The sequence below is a fragment of the Notechis scutatus genome, chromosome 2 (genome assembly GCF_049901735.1).
Source record: "Notechis scutatus isolate UNSWTSFEM ecotype Mainland chromosome 2, rNotScu1.2, whole genome shotgun sequence".
Taxonomy (NCBI): Eukaryota; Metazoa; Chordata; class Lepidosauria; order Squamata; family Elapidae; genus Notechis; species Notechis scutatus.
In genome coordinates, this window is record NC_142010.1 from 96,613,076 (window position 1) to 96,628,518 (window position 15,443).

Here is a 15,443-nt window from a genome sequence, read left to right on the forward strand (position 1 = left end):
ACCTCACTCTTCCCTGATCCTCTCCTCCCTGCGTGACCTAGGATGGATAGGGGTTGGGCCTGGATCCTCCTCTGACTGCTCAGCCAGCTTCTGCCCTTCCCCAGCCTCCTTCACCACCTCTGGAGCCACACTCCCACTCCCACTCCCTGTTGGGTGTTCCTCCTCTTCCTCAGAGTCAGACTTCACCAGGGCAATGATACTATCCCCCCCTGCAAGGCTCCCTCCCCTGGGACCAGGCAGATGAGGACATTGAGGAAAACGAGCGTGAAAATCCTGGACCAAACGAGGAGCATGAACATAAGTGGCATCGACCCAGGTGAAGTCCTCTGGTCCATAACCTTTCAATGCCACCAAATACTGAAATCAGCCCCGCAACTGGCATGAATCTCAGATGCTATCCACTTCATATTCCTCCTCTCCCAGAAGGGCTACTGGGGCCGGCTGTGATGGAGCCGGTCTATGCGGACTGTCGGGTGAGGCAGGGACTAACAGGGAACGATGAAAAACAGGATGGATACGCATGGTCTGTGGCAGGGAGAGATGATAAGCCACAGGATTGATCACCGCCTCAACCGGAAAAGGTCCCAAGTAACAATGATCGAGTTTTTTTGATGGTCGCGTCATTGGTAAATATCAAGTAGAGAGCCAAACCCAATCGCCGACCACTAAAGGTGGAACATCGTGATGATGTTGGTCTGCAAACCATTTATAGTCTTCCTTGGCTCTCTCTAGTTGATTGTGGGGCATGGCTTTTAACTCCTGCAAAAACGGGGCTAAAGGGAAAAGTCGTGGATGAAACCAATACTTAGCAAAGAAAGGGGACACACAAGTGGATGCATTTTGAGCATTGTTATAAGTGAATTCTGCTACCGGCAGCACCTCCACCCAATTGTCTTGTTGAGTATTGCTGAAAAAGCGGAGGTACTGCTCCAAAATAGCATTCACTCTCTCTGTCCCCTCATCAGTTTCAGGGTGATGAGCAGACGACAGACACGCCTGAACCTGCAGTTCTGCCAGAAGCGTGCTGTAAATTGTACCCCCCCACCTGATACCATGTGGTCTGGTAACCCATGCAACTGGAAAACATGGGAGATAAACAATTGAGCCGTTATCTTGGCCGATGGAAGACCCAAACATGGAATAAAGTGGGCCATTTTAATCAACATATCCACCACCACCAAAATGGTTGTGGCACCATTCAATAGTGGTAACTCAATGATGAAATCCAATGAAACTGACCCCATAGTCGTTCTGGCATGGGCAAGGGCTGCAATAGACCAGGGGGCGCACCAGGAGCATACTTGGTTTGGTGACAGATCCCACAGGATGCCACATATCCTGACACATCATGTTTAAGTCTTGGCCACCAAAATGTCCTAGAGATGAGGTGCAGTGTTTTGAACACCCCAAAGTGTCCTGCCGCCAGACTATCATGTCATTGACATAGGATAAGGCATGAAGAGGACACATAAATCTGATCACGGAACCGCAACAGGTCCCCAATATATGCCCAAGGAGTCTCTTGTCTCCCATTCTCATCCAATTCTCGACGTCGAGCTGTCACAAATGGGTTCTGCCACTGTGCCTCCTGAATCCTCACTTGAAGGTCCAGAGGTTCCTCAATAGCCACAAACCATTCCAACGCAATCACTGTCCAGGGCAAGATTTTATTCTCCCTTCGGGTATACTCGGGCTTCTGAGATAGGGCATCGGTGCGTTGATTCCCTCCACTCGGAATATAGGACACCCAGAAATCAAATCGAGCAAAGAATAAGGACCATCTCACCTGATGCTGGTTCAGTGTCGGAGCTGTACGTAGGTGTTCCAAATTGTGATGATCTGTCTGAACCTCGATTTGGTGATGAGCCCCCTCCAGGTGGTGCTGCCATGTCTCAAAAGTGACCTAAACTGCCAATAGTTCCTTGTCCCAAATCGTATACTTGCATTCTGGAGCTGACAACTTTCGGGAATAATAAGCACTTGGGAACAAGGTGCCTGTGGGAGCATAGGCCTGGAGGAGCACTGCACCAACAGCCACATTGGAAGCATCTGTTTCCACCACAAATGGCTGGCCTGGATCAGGGTGTTTGAGGATAGTCTCAGAGGCAAAAGCGACTTTCAACACCTCGAAAGCTGCCTGCTCCTCAGCACCCCAATGGAACTTCTCCCCCTTCTTGAGCAGATTAGAAAGGGGAGCAGTCAAGGCAGCAAAGCGGGGAATAAATGTGCGGTAGTAGTTCACAAACCCCAACAGTCATTGCACATTCTTAACCCACTGTGGAGGTTCCCACTCCTGCAACGATTGAATTTTTTCCTGGTCCATTTCCACCCCAGCAGGTGAAATATGATGTCCCAAGAAGTCAATCATGGTTTGTGCAAACTGACACTTCTCACGTTTAGCAAACAGGTGGTTATCACGCAAACGTTGCAACACTAGCCACACATGCTGTCAATGTTCCTGCAGGAAGTCTGAGTAAATCAAAATGTCATCTAAATAAATGACCATGAATTGATCCAACAAATCACGGAAAACATCGTGCATGAAATGCATGAACACAGTTGGGGCATTGGTTAATCCAAAAGGCATCACGGTATACTCAAAATGCCCATACCTCATCCGGAAAGCTGTTTTCCACTCGTCCTCTGCATGAATGCGAAGCAGATTGTAGGCCCCACACAAATCCAACTTCGTAAAGATCTTAGCTTGACGAAGCCATTCAATCAGTTCAGGGATGAGGGGAAGCAGGTACCGATTCCTCACTGTGATTGTATTCAACTTGTGGTAATCACAACACAAACGTAGCTCCCCCAATTTTACTTTTCACAAAAAGCACCGGTGCAGCCAATGGGGAGGTAGAAGGCCAGATAAACCCTTTCCGGAGGTTCTTGTCAATAAAATCCTGCAACACGGCCAACTCCGGTTCTGACAGGGAATATATCTGACCCACCGGCAATTTTGCATCAGGCAACAAGTCGATTGGACTGTCATACTCCCGATGCAGATGCAACTGATCTGCCTCCTTCTCCCCAAATACATCAGGAAAGTCCACCAACTCCACAGGTCCAGGTCCACGGGCGTAGCCACACTCCCTGCACAGGAGCGCAAGCAATGGTTGGCACACTTCCCATCAAGGAACTGCACAGCTCCAGACGACCAGACATTCTGTGGATCATGGGCCTGTAGCCACTCCAAACCCAACACCACCAGAAAATGAGGCACTGCGGCAACATAAAACACGGTTTCCTCCACATGCTGCCCAATACGCATGCAAAGGGGTTTGCTTGCAGCAACCACAGGTCCCGAACGAAGGGGCCAACCATCAATCGTCTCCACCATTACTGATGGGGATACCTGTTGTTGAGGAATGAACCACTGCTTGTCAAAATGAGCATCCATGAAATTGGCTGTGGCCCCTGAGTCGACCAAAGCTGGTATCTCCACTGCTCCCACACCAGGCACGAACACACTTGCTGGCAGCACAAGATGCTTCAATAATAGCGACTGTGGTGGAGATGTCGAAGATGTCAAAGGTGGCAAGGGTGGCAAGGTTGGTGAAGATGGCAGGCCTATGGACTTTACACCCCGACCTGCAGACCCCTGTAGGCCGAGCAAAGCTCGTTTCCCTCCACTGCAGATGTCGCTGCTGTGGATGTCTTTATAGGACACTTGGCCGCAAAATGGCCTCGATTGCCACAATAGAGGCATAAACCATCACAACGACGTCTATTCTTTTCTACTTGAGTCAGGTGAGGGCGGCCAGCCCCCAACTGCATGGGTTCCTCCAAAGGCACTTCCACCAAGGGTGCCATCTTGCTGGAAACAGATACGATCTATGTCCGTCCTCGCACCCATCGCTGCTGAAGTCTAGCATCAATATGAAGACACAAATAAATGAGCTCCTAAAGGGTGCGAGGGCATTCAGTGCGCACCAACTCATCCAGAAGCTCCAACGACAAACCCTCCTGGAACTGGTCTAATAGTGCTGCCTCATTCCATTGTACATCCTGAGCAACCACCCGAAAACTAGTAATATAATCCATGAGTGAGCCACGCCCCTGCTTTAGCTCTCTCAAATGTCTGTTTGCTGTTTGGCTTTGAACAGGGTCCTCAAACATGGCCTGAAACTGATGGCAAAACTCGGCGTAATTGTCCAACACCTGGTTGGGCTGGGTCAACAGAGGCAACGCACAACATACTGCAGAGCCTGACAACAAACTAATCAAAAACCCCACCTTATCCCAGTCAGTGGGAAAGTCCTCAGGCTGAAGGCTCATGTAAAGCTGGCACTGACCCAAAAATGCTGGAAATTGGGCCAGCAAACCATCAAATTTTTCTGGCACTGCCACTGGGCATTTTCAGAATGGCCAGGCAGCTTGCATTTGTGCCACTTGTGCAGTCAAAAGAGCCACTTGCTGGGTTAACTGGGAAATCTCTGCTCTGAGCTGATCCATGCTCACCCCACAAAAAGCAAAAATAAGTTGAAGGGGTGGCTGAAGTCAAAATGTGATGACCCGTAGTCTCTCAAAATAACCCCAAACCCAAAACATATATTAAAGTCCGGTAACGCCTTCGACTTAACTTCTCTGTTTTATTAGGCACAGTTTAAAGTCACAAATAACAAGGCAAACAGGAAACCAAAACAAACCGCATTGATGAGAGTTCTGAAGCAAGCCGAGATAACTAATTATAAACTCCAGGAAAATAACCAAGAAAAGTCCATGGGAAGAACGCCAGCAAAGATAAGCCTCTTTTAAGGTGAACACTAATTGACTTCAGAAATTCTAACTGTGTAGTTCAAACTTATATACATAGCTCCCACCTGCAAGCCACGAGGAGGATCTTGGTAATCTCCTCTTGAGTAGACCTCATTTTTCCCTGATCCTCTCCTCCCTGCATGACCTAGGATGGATAGGGGTTGGGCCTGGATCCTCCTCTGACTGCTCAGCCAGCTTCTGCCCTTCCCGAGCCTCCTCCACCACCTCTGGAGCCACACTCCCACTCCCTGTTGGGTGTTCCTCCTCTTCCTCAGAGTCAGACTCCACCAGGGGCATGACACTAAGTATTGCTCAGATAAGACAAACTGTGCTGTGAGAGAAACAGACCATCTCAGAAAGTTAGAAGCAGGAGGAGGAGGAGGAGGAAAAGGGAACTCTAAAAGAGTATACTGTCTGGAGTTTGTGATAAGAGCAAAACTAAGTATCTCTGGGGTGGAGTAATGGAATAAAATTAACTATGACCTGTAGGGACCATAGAAGAAATGTCCCTAAAATTAGGGTTGAAAATGGCAATCTATGAAAGTGAAACATTAGCTAGGAGAAATGAGCTGGAGGAAATCTCTCCTGCTAGAGGCCAGCATTTGTATTAAGATTCATTTTTTTTTAAAGGAGTGCTAGCCTGCTTTATGGATTGTGATATTTAGAAAGTGTCACCTGAATGTTTCAGCATATATACCTCTGAATGCTTATCAGAAGTTTGTTATCTTTTTTGCAAACTCCATCCTGCAGACTTTATTCTATCTAAGTTATGTGAGCCTCAGGTCTTGCCCACTTGTACTTGTATCCAATCTCTGCAGGAAATATTCTCTGGGAGAATGATGTCTGCATTAATACACTGCATTCAATGATAAATATTTTATTTCACCCAATTGATATTATTTGGGAAGTTTATTCCCTAAACCTAAAATAAAACCTAAAATAAAGTACCACTCTGCCCACCACCCACCACTTTCTGGTTTTAAAAAACTGTTTTTTTTTTTAAATCATAATATTGATACTTTACTTGGCATTAAAATCACAGGTTTCCTGGATAAACATTTAAACTGAACAGTGGGGACAGAGAATTAATGGATACAGAACATTTCTGTTCCCAGCAACCTAAAATTAATAAGGATACCAGTGAATGTAAAATAAATGTTTGTGCAGGTAAGATTATCAACCTTGCTGTCAACCAAAACCAAGCATTTAATAGTGAGTGCCATGCCATGTGCATTAATCAAGCAGGTGGCAAGAAAATAGAGGCAGGCAGGCACAACACAGGTTAGACAGTAAACACAGCGTCAGACATAAAGATCTCAAGTGCCTATATACAAATGCACAAAATCTGGGGAACAAACAGGGTGAACTCGAACTACAAATACATGAAGGTAGATATGATATAGTTGGAATAACAGAACTTGGTGGGATGAAACCCATGCTTGGAACATACTGATAGAAGGATAAAAACTGTTCAAAAAAACCAAACCCCATAAAAGAGGAGATGGAGTTGCACTGTATGTAAATGACCACTATATTGCTACAGAAATGCATGAAACCAAAGATGAAAACCACCTAGAATGCATATGAATACATATGCATATGAAAAGAATGACATGGTCATGGGTGTATATTATAGGTCACCCAATCAAGCAGAAAAAATAGATGTCCTTTTTGCCAACCAACTAACAAACATATGCAGGAAACACACAACAATAGTAATGGAGGACTTCAATTATCCTGATATTATTGTGTTCTACAGAAGTTCTATTTGTTGGTCCACATTTTGAGTGGGAGTTTTGTTTGTTCTGATTGGCTGAGCAGCCTGACAGTGAACTATAAAAGGGAGCTATCAGACAGCATCAGCTGTTACCTGTCAGCTGACCGATTCAGAAACATATCGGCAGACTAGGGTAACCTGTTTCTTTGTTACAATAAACATGGTTTCGTTCTTCAATGCCTGCCTCAGCTCATTCTTAGAAAGAATATAATATTGGCAACGAAGGTGGGATGCCTGCCTGAAAGCTGAGGAAGAAAGAGCCAGAGGTATTGTGTTTTTTGTTTTTTTTACCTCAGGATATACAAGATGTCGACTGCTTTGACATTTCCGTGTTTTCACCCATCGTCAGAAACTTGGGAATCTTACATTAATCGTTTTGACTGTTTCCGAGATGCTGCTGATTTGTCTTGGATTTCAAACCATAGGAAAAAAGCATATTTCCTAAGCTTTTGCAGGGCCGTGGTTTTTGATACCGCCACAGTGCTGTTGGCTCCTCAGACTGTTAAAGTGGTATCCTGGGAAGATTTACAAGAATTTTTAAGTAATCATTACTCACCTAAACCTTCTAGAATTGCAAGGCGGCATGCATTCAGGAGACGAGTACAGGTTGAGGGAGATACTATCAGTACATACATGGCTGCCCTCCGAAAAGCAGCACTACATTGCAGGTTCTGGGATCTCGAGGATCAATTACTGGATCAATTAGTATGCGGTGTATGAGACCTCAGGCTTCAAAGACGCTTGTTTGCCAAGAGCGATTTAACCCTTAAGTTGGCTGTTGAGGAGTTTCAAGAGGCAGAAATGTCAATTTCTCTGCTGCTGAGATACAAGGCTCTAATAGCACTGCTACATCCAACCCGAATGATTCTGTGCATTATGATGACAGTTTTCCTGGCAAAAATTCTGAAGCCGATGAAGATGTAAATCACCTCAGAGGACAGCCTCCACCACAGCGAAAGAATTGGATTCCTGATAACAAACCTATGCAACCGCAAACAACCTGCCTGAGTTGCGGTGGTAATCATTTTAGATCCACATGCAGATTTAGAAACATAATATGTTTAAAATGCCAAAGAAAGGGACACATAGCTAGGGTTTGCAAATCAGAAAAAACTTTAATCCACAATATCAGCCTCAAGTTAGATTACAAAAACAAAATGAAGAATATTTTACTATTACTAGGGCTTCTTACAATTCTAAGTCACTTAAATTTAACAAGATCTATACTAACAAAATTCATGTGACTGTCTGCTTAGAAGGAAAGCAGTGTCCAATGGAAGTTGATACTGGCTCACCGCTATCCATTGTATCCTGGAGCACGTTAAAAAGGTTAGTTCCTGCTATCACAAAGAAACATCTCCAGCTATGCAAACTGTCCTTAAAAGACTACCAAGGGCTTCCATTCCAGTAATGGGCACAGGTAAATTCAATATCCAGTTTCAAAACTTTGAGGGACTACTTCCCCTCACAATAGTAGAAGGCACCCTACCAAGCCTATTAGGGTTAGACTGGTTCACATTTTTGGGACTTACAATATCTGGAATACATTCCATTCAGGATCAGAATTTACAAGCATTATTAAATGATTTTAAGGAAGTATTTAGTGAAGAATTAGGTCAGTATGTAGGAACTCCAATCTCATTTACCTTGGACCCCAATATAGCACCCATCAAGTTAAAACCTAGAAGAGTTCCTTTTGCATTACGATCTAAAGTAGATGCTGAATTGGATAAATTAATAGCCCAAGGTTTCTAGAACCCACAGATTTTGCAAAATCGGAGACCCCTATTGTGACAACTTTGAAGTGCGATGGTTCTATCAGGATTTGTACAGACTATGAAAGTACCATAGAGAAGGCTTTACAAACCAATGCTTACCCAGTGCCAAGAACCCAGCATCTGTTGCATTCACTGGGAAAGGGGTCGATTTTTGCAAAATTCGATATGGCTCAGGCCTATCAACAGCTACCTGTTGACAACCTTACAGTGGAGTGGGCATGGCCTAATTTGTGAGTGTGGCTTTGTGGTCATGTGACTGGCTGGGCATGGCTTGTATGTAAATATTATAAATATTTATATAAATGTTGAATTTTTGATAAAAAAGAGCAACTTTTACCCAAAATCAGGCAAAGCAGGCAGGCAGATTGAGTTGCTCACAGAATTACAGATTCATTCAGAGATCTATCTATCTGCCATTGGCTAGCTCAGTCTGTCACATAAAATTTGCTTGCAAGCAAACTCACAAAATTAACTCACAACACACCATGTATGTGAATATTGATTTTCTTATTAAAAAAAGAGCAACTTTTACCCCAAATCAGGCAAAGCAGGTAGGCAGATTGAGTTGCTCACAGAATCATTCAGTTATCTATCTATCTGCCTTTGGCTAGCTCAGTTTCTCAAATTTGCTTGCCATGAGTCTGCACTGAATAATAGAATCTTCAGTCCTAAGAAAGGTTCGGCTGGATTGCAATAGTCACCCTTGATTTGGAGACTGGTTTACAGTGCTTTCTATGCCTCCTATACTGTCCTGAGTGGTTCAGGACAGTATTTGTGGAGAAAAAGTTCCTGAGTTCTTGGTTATTCTAATGTGGAATATCTTTCTCAACCCTTAACTGTTCTTGAAGAATTTCTAATACTTTTAAATAACAATTAAAGTAGGGAGAGACTCAGTAGAAATTAGAATGCTCCTCTCTGCTTCCACGCTCTTCTTCTACACATTTCTTGATTGGTTTTCTTGCACAGGAGCTAAGGATCCATGGGGAGATATCTTGTGCTAAGACATTACCACCAGTGGTGGGATTCAATTTTTTTTACTACGGGTTCTGTGGGCATGGCTTATTTGGTGGGCGTGGCTGGGTGGTCATGTGGCTGGGTGGGCGTGGCTGGGTGGTCATGTGACTGGGTGGAAGTGGCCAACTTTACATCACTCATGTCAAGGGGTGCCTTGCCTGGCCTCTCCTCACCTCAGAGGTACAATTTCCCTCTCACTTATTTACTACCACTGAACATCTAAAATACACTATTTAATCCTAAGTATATATGCATATGTGTACATTCATATTACATCGTATAGTGTGTGTATAGGCACCCAAAAAGATACACTATCTACTATATATACTCTGTGTATGTACACATGCACACACACATAACCACACACAGAGCTCTTCTAAAACTATATACATTCAACCTCACTGCATTTGGAAAAACATACCCATAGTCCACTTTCCGCCATACATTTAATTATAACTTCTGTACATTAGAACATTGAACACATCTTCAGATTAATTCCCTAGCCTGCATATGACCGTTAGACCCAGGAGATGTCATGGATTGTGTAAAATATGGTGAAACTCACTTAACAACACTCTTGCTTAGCAACCAAAATTTTGGGATCAATTGTGATCATAGGTGATATCTGCTTCCTCTGCATGGCAGCCTTGTCCTAATAAACTCCTCTGCCAATTTTCCTCTGTTAGAGCACTGTAAGTTCTGGCAGTACGCTTAAGCCAAAAATGAACCAAAACAAAAACTTAAATGGAGGCTTGCAAATCAAAGAAAGCAGACTTTTATTCTTTGATTAAAGTTAAAGATCTGGGAAGAAGTTCCTAGCACATCACAAGAGACATGGGAGGAAAAAACTACAAAATCCAGAAAAATGTCCTGTACCTTTAAGATTCTTAGAAGTGGAGTAACTGCAATGTAAAACTCTCTAACTTAGATTTACATCTTTACTGCAAAAGACAAATCTCTGCCTATCTGTTCTCCTATTGTCCATTTAATTGATCACAATTGACCACTTAAGGAGGCTATTCACAGCATACTTCAAAGGTGTGGAATGAGGTTTTTACATTCCCAGAGAGGTACATTTCATTCCCATGATGTGAAATGTATCAATCCAGGAAAACAGATGGATTCAGATTGATTATTTATATGGGACAATAACGTGTCTTAATAGGGGAGGGGTGTAACTGATTGCAGGATGTGTTTATAATTGTTTTACAACAAGTAAAAGGTTAAGGAAATCTTTTTTACAACAGCGAGATAACAAATGCCTGTAGAGTAGCTCTCTACTTAATGCTATAATATATTTTACTATATTTCTTTATTTATTAATGTCCCTTTCAGCACCAAAATAATCCAGATTCCAGATGATATTAGGTCTCCTGCTGGAGCAGGGGGTTGGATTAGATGGCCTCCAATGTTCCTTCTAACTCTGCTGTTCTATGATTCTGTAAGGATCTCCTACTGCAGCAGGGGGTTGGACTAGAACAGGGGTCTTCAAACTTGACAGCTTTAAGACTTGTGAACTTCAACTCCCAGAATTCCTCCTCCAGTCATGTTAGCTCAGGAATTCTGGGAGTTGAAGTCTACAAGTCTTAAACTTGCAAACTTTGAAAACCCTTGGACTAGAAGAAGATCCTTTCCAGCCCCAGATTCCTGTCCTATTTCAAAGAGTCTTCTGAAGCTAGGGTTTGTGTCCTTCCTTACTCTCCTTTCCCCCCTCTCCTCCCTTCCTCCTGTTCTCTCTTTCTTCTCTCCCTTCCTTCCATCCTGTTTTTGTCTATCCCTTTCTCTTTCTTTCTCCCTTTTTCTTTCTTTCCTTTTTCTTTATTTTATTTCTTGTCTCTTCCTTCTCTCTCTCTCTCTTTCCCTCTCTTTCTTTCTTTCTCTTCCCCTCTCTCTCTTCCCCTCTCTCTTTCTTTCTTTCTCTTTCCCTCTCTTTCTCTTTCTCTCTCCCTTTCTATCCTTCCCTTCCCCTCTCTCATTCTAAAGCTAGGAGAGGAGACCCACCTGAAGCAAACACACATTAATACAAACTTTCAAGCACCCAAAGCGTCGCTCCTTATGAGGGTTCTTCCTGGCCAGTATCCTGTCCCATGTTGCTTGGAAGAGCTGACAGGCAAGTCTTCCAGGTCCAACAAAGGGGCCGCCCCTTTGAGACTTCCAAAGACTTCCTCCCCTCCTGCTTTAGGGGAAAGGAAAGGGATTAGAACTTCAAGCGAGGCGAGTGCTGCAGCATTGCGCCCCCTCCCCCTCCTCTGCCGGCATCTCTGGGCTAGGGAGTGGTTTGGCTTTCCTGAATGCCTGAAACAATACCTTGCTCCTGCAGCTGGTGGCAGAGGGAAAGGCAAGGCAGCCAGGTCAGAGCTGTTGCCACTCGGCTCCCTGCCAGCCCACATCTCATCCCCTGCCCAGATTCTCCAGCAGCTTTTGAGGCTCGCCTGCCAGGAGGCGAGGGGACCAGGAAGCACGAGGCTACTCTGCCTGCATCAGCCAGGGAATCCACCCTTCCCTCGCTGAACAAGAGTTTTGGCAGTTGTTGGGGGGGAGATTCATTTCTTCAACTTCTACCTATCCCACCATTAGGCACCACACAAAAAGGAGGAAGTTAATACAGCCTGACAAGAAACAAGAGCAGCAGAGAAGATGTGAGAAGCGAAGCCAGAAAGCGAAGCCAAGTCCAATCCCACACAAAGCGCCTCACCTGCCACGCATGCTCAGCCGCACCCCCCGCCTGACCACTTCACTCCTGCTAATCATTTCCTTGGTTTCCCAAACATTTTTCCACACAAACTGCTCCCCGTGACCCCCCACTAGAGAGCTGTTTACTTACAGCCTCTTTGGGCAATGAGGAGTATCAAAAGGTAGAAAAAGGTTGCCACACCCACTCTTTCTCCTAGAGCTCACCCATGCCTGCGAGTACCTATTGCCTAGTCCCATTAGCCTGCTGTTCTTCTTAAAGCTGAGCAATCCTACTCTTCTGTGAAACACGTGCGCTCCTCCCCGCCAGGCTGCATCTCATCCTCTGCCTGGATTTTCCAGCAGCTGCTGGGTCTCGCCTGCCAGGGGGGATAACCAGGAAGCATGAGGCTATTCTGCCTGCATCACCCCTTGGCCAGCCACCCTTCCCTCACTGGGATGAGTGTTTTGGCAGAGTGTGGGCTGCTGCTAAAAGAGGTCCATGGGCTGGAAGGTACAGGCAGGGAAGGAAGACCTGTGCTGGTGAGGTTTGACTGCCTTTCAGGCACTGCTCGGGGCTGCCACCTGCTCGACCACCACCCCGCCTCAGGTCCCGCATCAGCCCATGACAAGGGGACATGCTGCTTCCAGGATGGCGGTGGGCAAGCAGACAACCCTTGAGGGAGGCATTTTCCTTCAGGCCTCCCACATGGAAGGCCCCACGGAAGCCGAAGTTGGGCCCAAAAGGCAGCCTTGCCTCATCGTGTCCCCCCCCAGCAGCCCTTTGGCTGGTTGCAGCAAACCTGGTGTGGATCTTCCTTCCCCACCATTAGGTATCAATCACAGCATTCTCACAGTGGCTGCCTACACTCGCCCAAAGCACGAAGATCAATGGGCAGGAGAGGAAAGGGCGATGTGGGCAGCATAGCATCATGCTCCCTGGTTGCCAGCTGAGCCCAGGAACAGTGGGGGGCCCCACCAAGATCCGGGAATGGGGGTGTGGCTAACATGACTTGCAGGCTTACCTATGAGCAGGCAGATCAGGGCTGCTCAGTTGGGGCACAGGCACCACATGGGGAAGTCAGTTTAGGCAAGCCACGAGGGCCCAGTGTTCCACATAGGAAGGGAGGAATGACTGGTTGGGGCAAGTGGACGCAGGCAAGCTGGGCGAGCGAGCATTGGGTGGGTGGGGCAACTGAGCAACCGGTGACCAGGGAACCAGTTCAGGGGCATGGCCAGCCTGAAGTCACTACCAATTCCATGACCCATGCCAAATTCTTGCTACTGGGTCTCCAGAACTAGTGCGAACTGGCTGAATACCACCTCGGATTACCACTATTATTCAGACTTGATTAACTATTTTTATTTTTTATTTGAGTGGAAACTTGGGATTCTCAAGTATTTCTGTTATTAAACAGTGAGGTAAAGAAATATGTGTTAACAACACAAAACTCTGAATTAACAGGATAACAAACTATATCTCATTTCTCATGACTATTCAAATAACTAATTACTGAAAATTTGATTGCTTATGGAAATGTAATAATACCTCAGAACATAAGACTTATAAGATATGATTATCAGTCTGACAATAAATGAGATAGCGAGAAATAATATATCCTGAAAAATATGTGATAAGTGTCTTTATGCATCATTCATGGGAATGATACTTCACAATGTAGAAAAGATATATTTTAACTATTGAATATATATAGCTTACAATCATGCAGTTGCTTAACCTTTTTAATACTTAAATATACAATAAGCGTTTGAAGAACTGTATTGAAGAACTGTATTATCTTGAAGAACTGTACTATATACAGACGTTAATTGCTGTCCCAAAATCATCTCCTCTTCTTCTACTTCGTCATCCTCTTCACAAACCAGGATGCATAGAAACCATTCTCCCCCATCCTTGGGATTTTTTCAGTAACATGTAGTAAACAGTATGTTTGTTCTATTGGTGATCTTCTTTTTGAGGATATTTTGGGAATCATCTCTTTTTATTGTTCTTTTACCTACCATTTCCTTTTATGTATGGCTATTATGATCTAATATTATCTTTTAAAAAATCAGTTTAAAATTCCTGAAACAGTCAACAAATGAAACAATTCTAATAAAATCTGTTATCAAGTTTCAGGTTTTTTATAAGAGGGTGTGTTAAAGGAAATAAATTCATAATCTAAAACACAGACCTTAATGGTTTTGTATGTACAAATGAAATACGTTGAAAAGTAACAACTGTTTCATCTTGCTAGTTTGAACTACATAAACATAACCAAATTTTAATGCTGCTAAATATTTTTAAGCAAGCATACATTTATTTCTCCTGTCGAGCATGTTGAGGTAATTCCCCGTTAGGAGAATGAGCGCATACAGGGAGACGTATTTGAGAGAAGTGTTTGAATAATACACACACAGTACCCAGATACACTGTACAGTAAATATAGGTTTTTACTTCCAGAAAGGTTTAAGCAAAGTCCAAAATAAGCAATCCAAAGTCATTCACAAGTAAATCAGTCAGTTTTATTTGGATTATCCAGGGATAATCCAAATATCAAATTCCAGTGTCAAAAACAGTTCAGTATCAGACTTACATTAAATCCAGTAATATCAGTCAATTAGAAGAAATGGAGCAACGGCAATACTTTCCAACAGAAGGAAACAGAGATACACTCACACTCTCTTCTGAGACTCAGACTAAGACAAACCAGGTTTCTGGCTTTATCTTATGGCCGTTTGAGAAACCACACCTAATTACAGTTTTGCATTTTTTTAAAGTTACAGTTTTAAAATGTTTATCCTGGTTTATATATTTCTAACCCAAATAACTGTTAGGTGACTCATATTTCTAACAGAGCAGCAGTCTTTTGCTGAAACTTCCTCTTTCTTCTTGTATGCAGTTATTGAACCTGGCTTGGTTGTGATCATTTCATGGGTTACACTTGTTAGTCCTCTTTTTTTTGGAGTTCACAGTTATTTCAGTATGTTTTATAATATACTGTATTTTCCAGTAATGGATAAAAGTCCTTTTCAAATGGGTGCTTAGAGATAAGATGTCTTTTTTGGAATGTGATGGCACTTTCTCTAATACACAATTCTCTAAAAGAACTTGTTCCTCAAATACTTCACGCTCAACCTTCCTCATTTAATTTAGTTATAACATGAGAATTTATCATATCATTAGAAATCCACAGCAAACTGATCTGACTGCACTGGATGCTTAAAGTACTCCTGTTTTGTGCTGATGCTTGTTAATTCTAAGCCAGTTTAAGAGTTTAAAAACCTATTTGGACTTATAATATTTCTTTAATATCAAGAATATTTGAAATATTTGAATCTCTGAATTACAGCCTTCTTCCACTATTACTATATAAATATCCAGGGCAATTCCACCACCCCCTCCTGTTTTCAGATAGTAACCCTATTACGATATATAATGTTGTGAG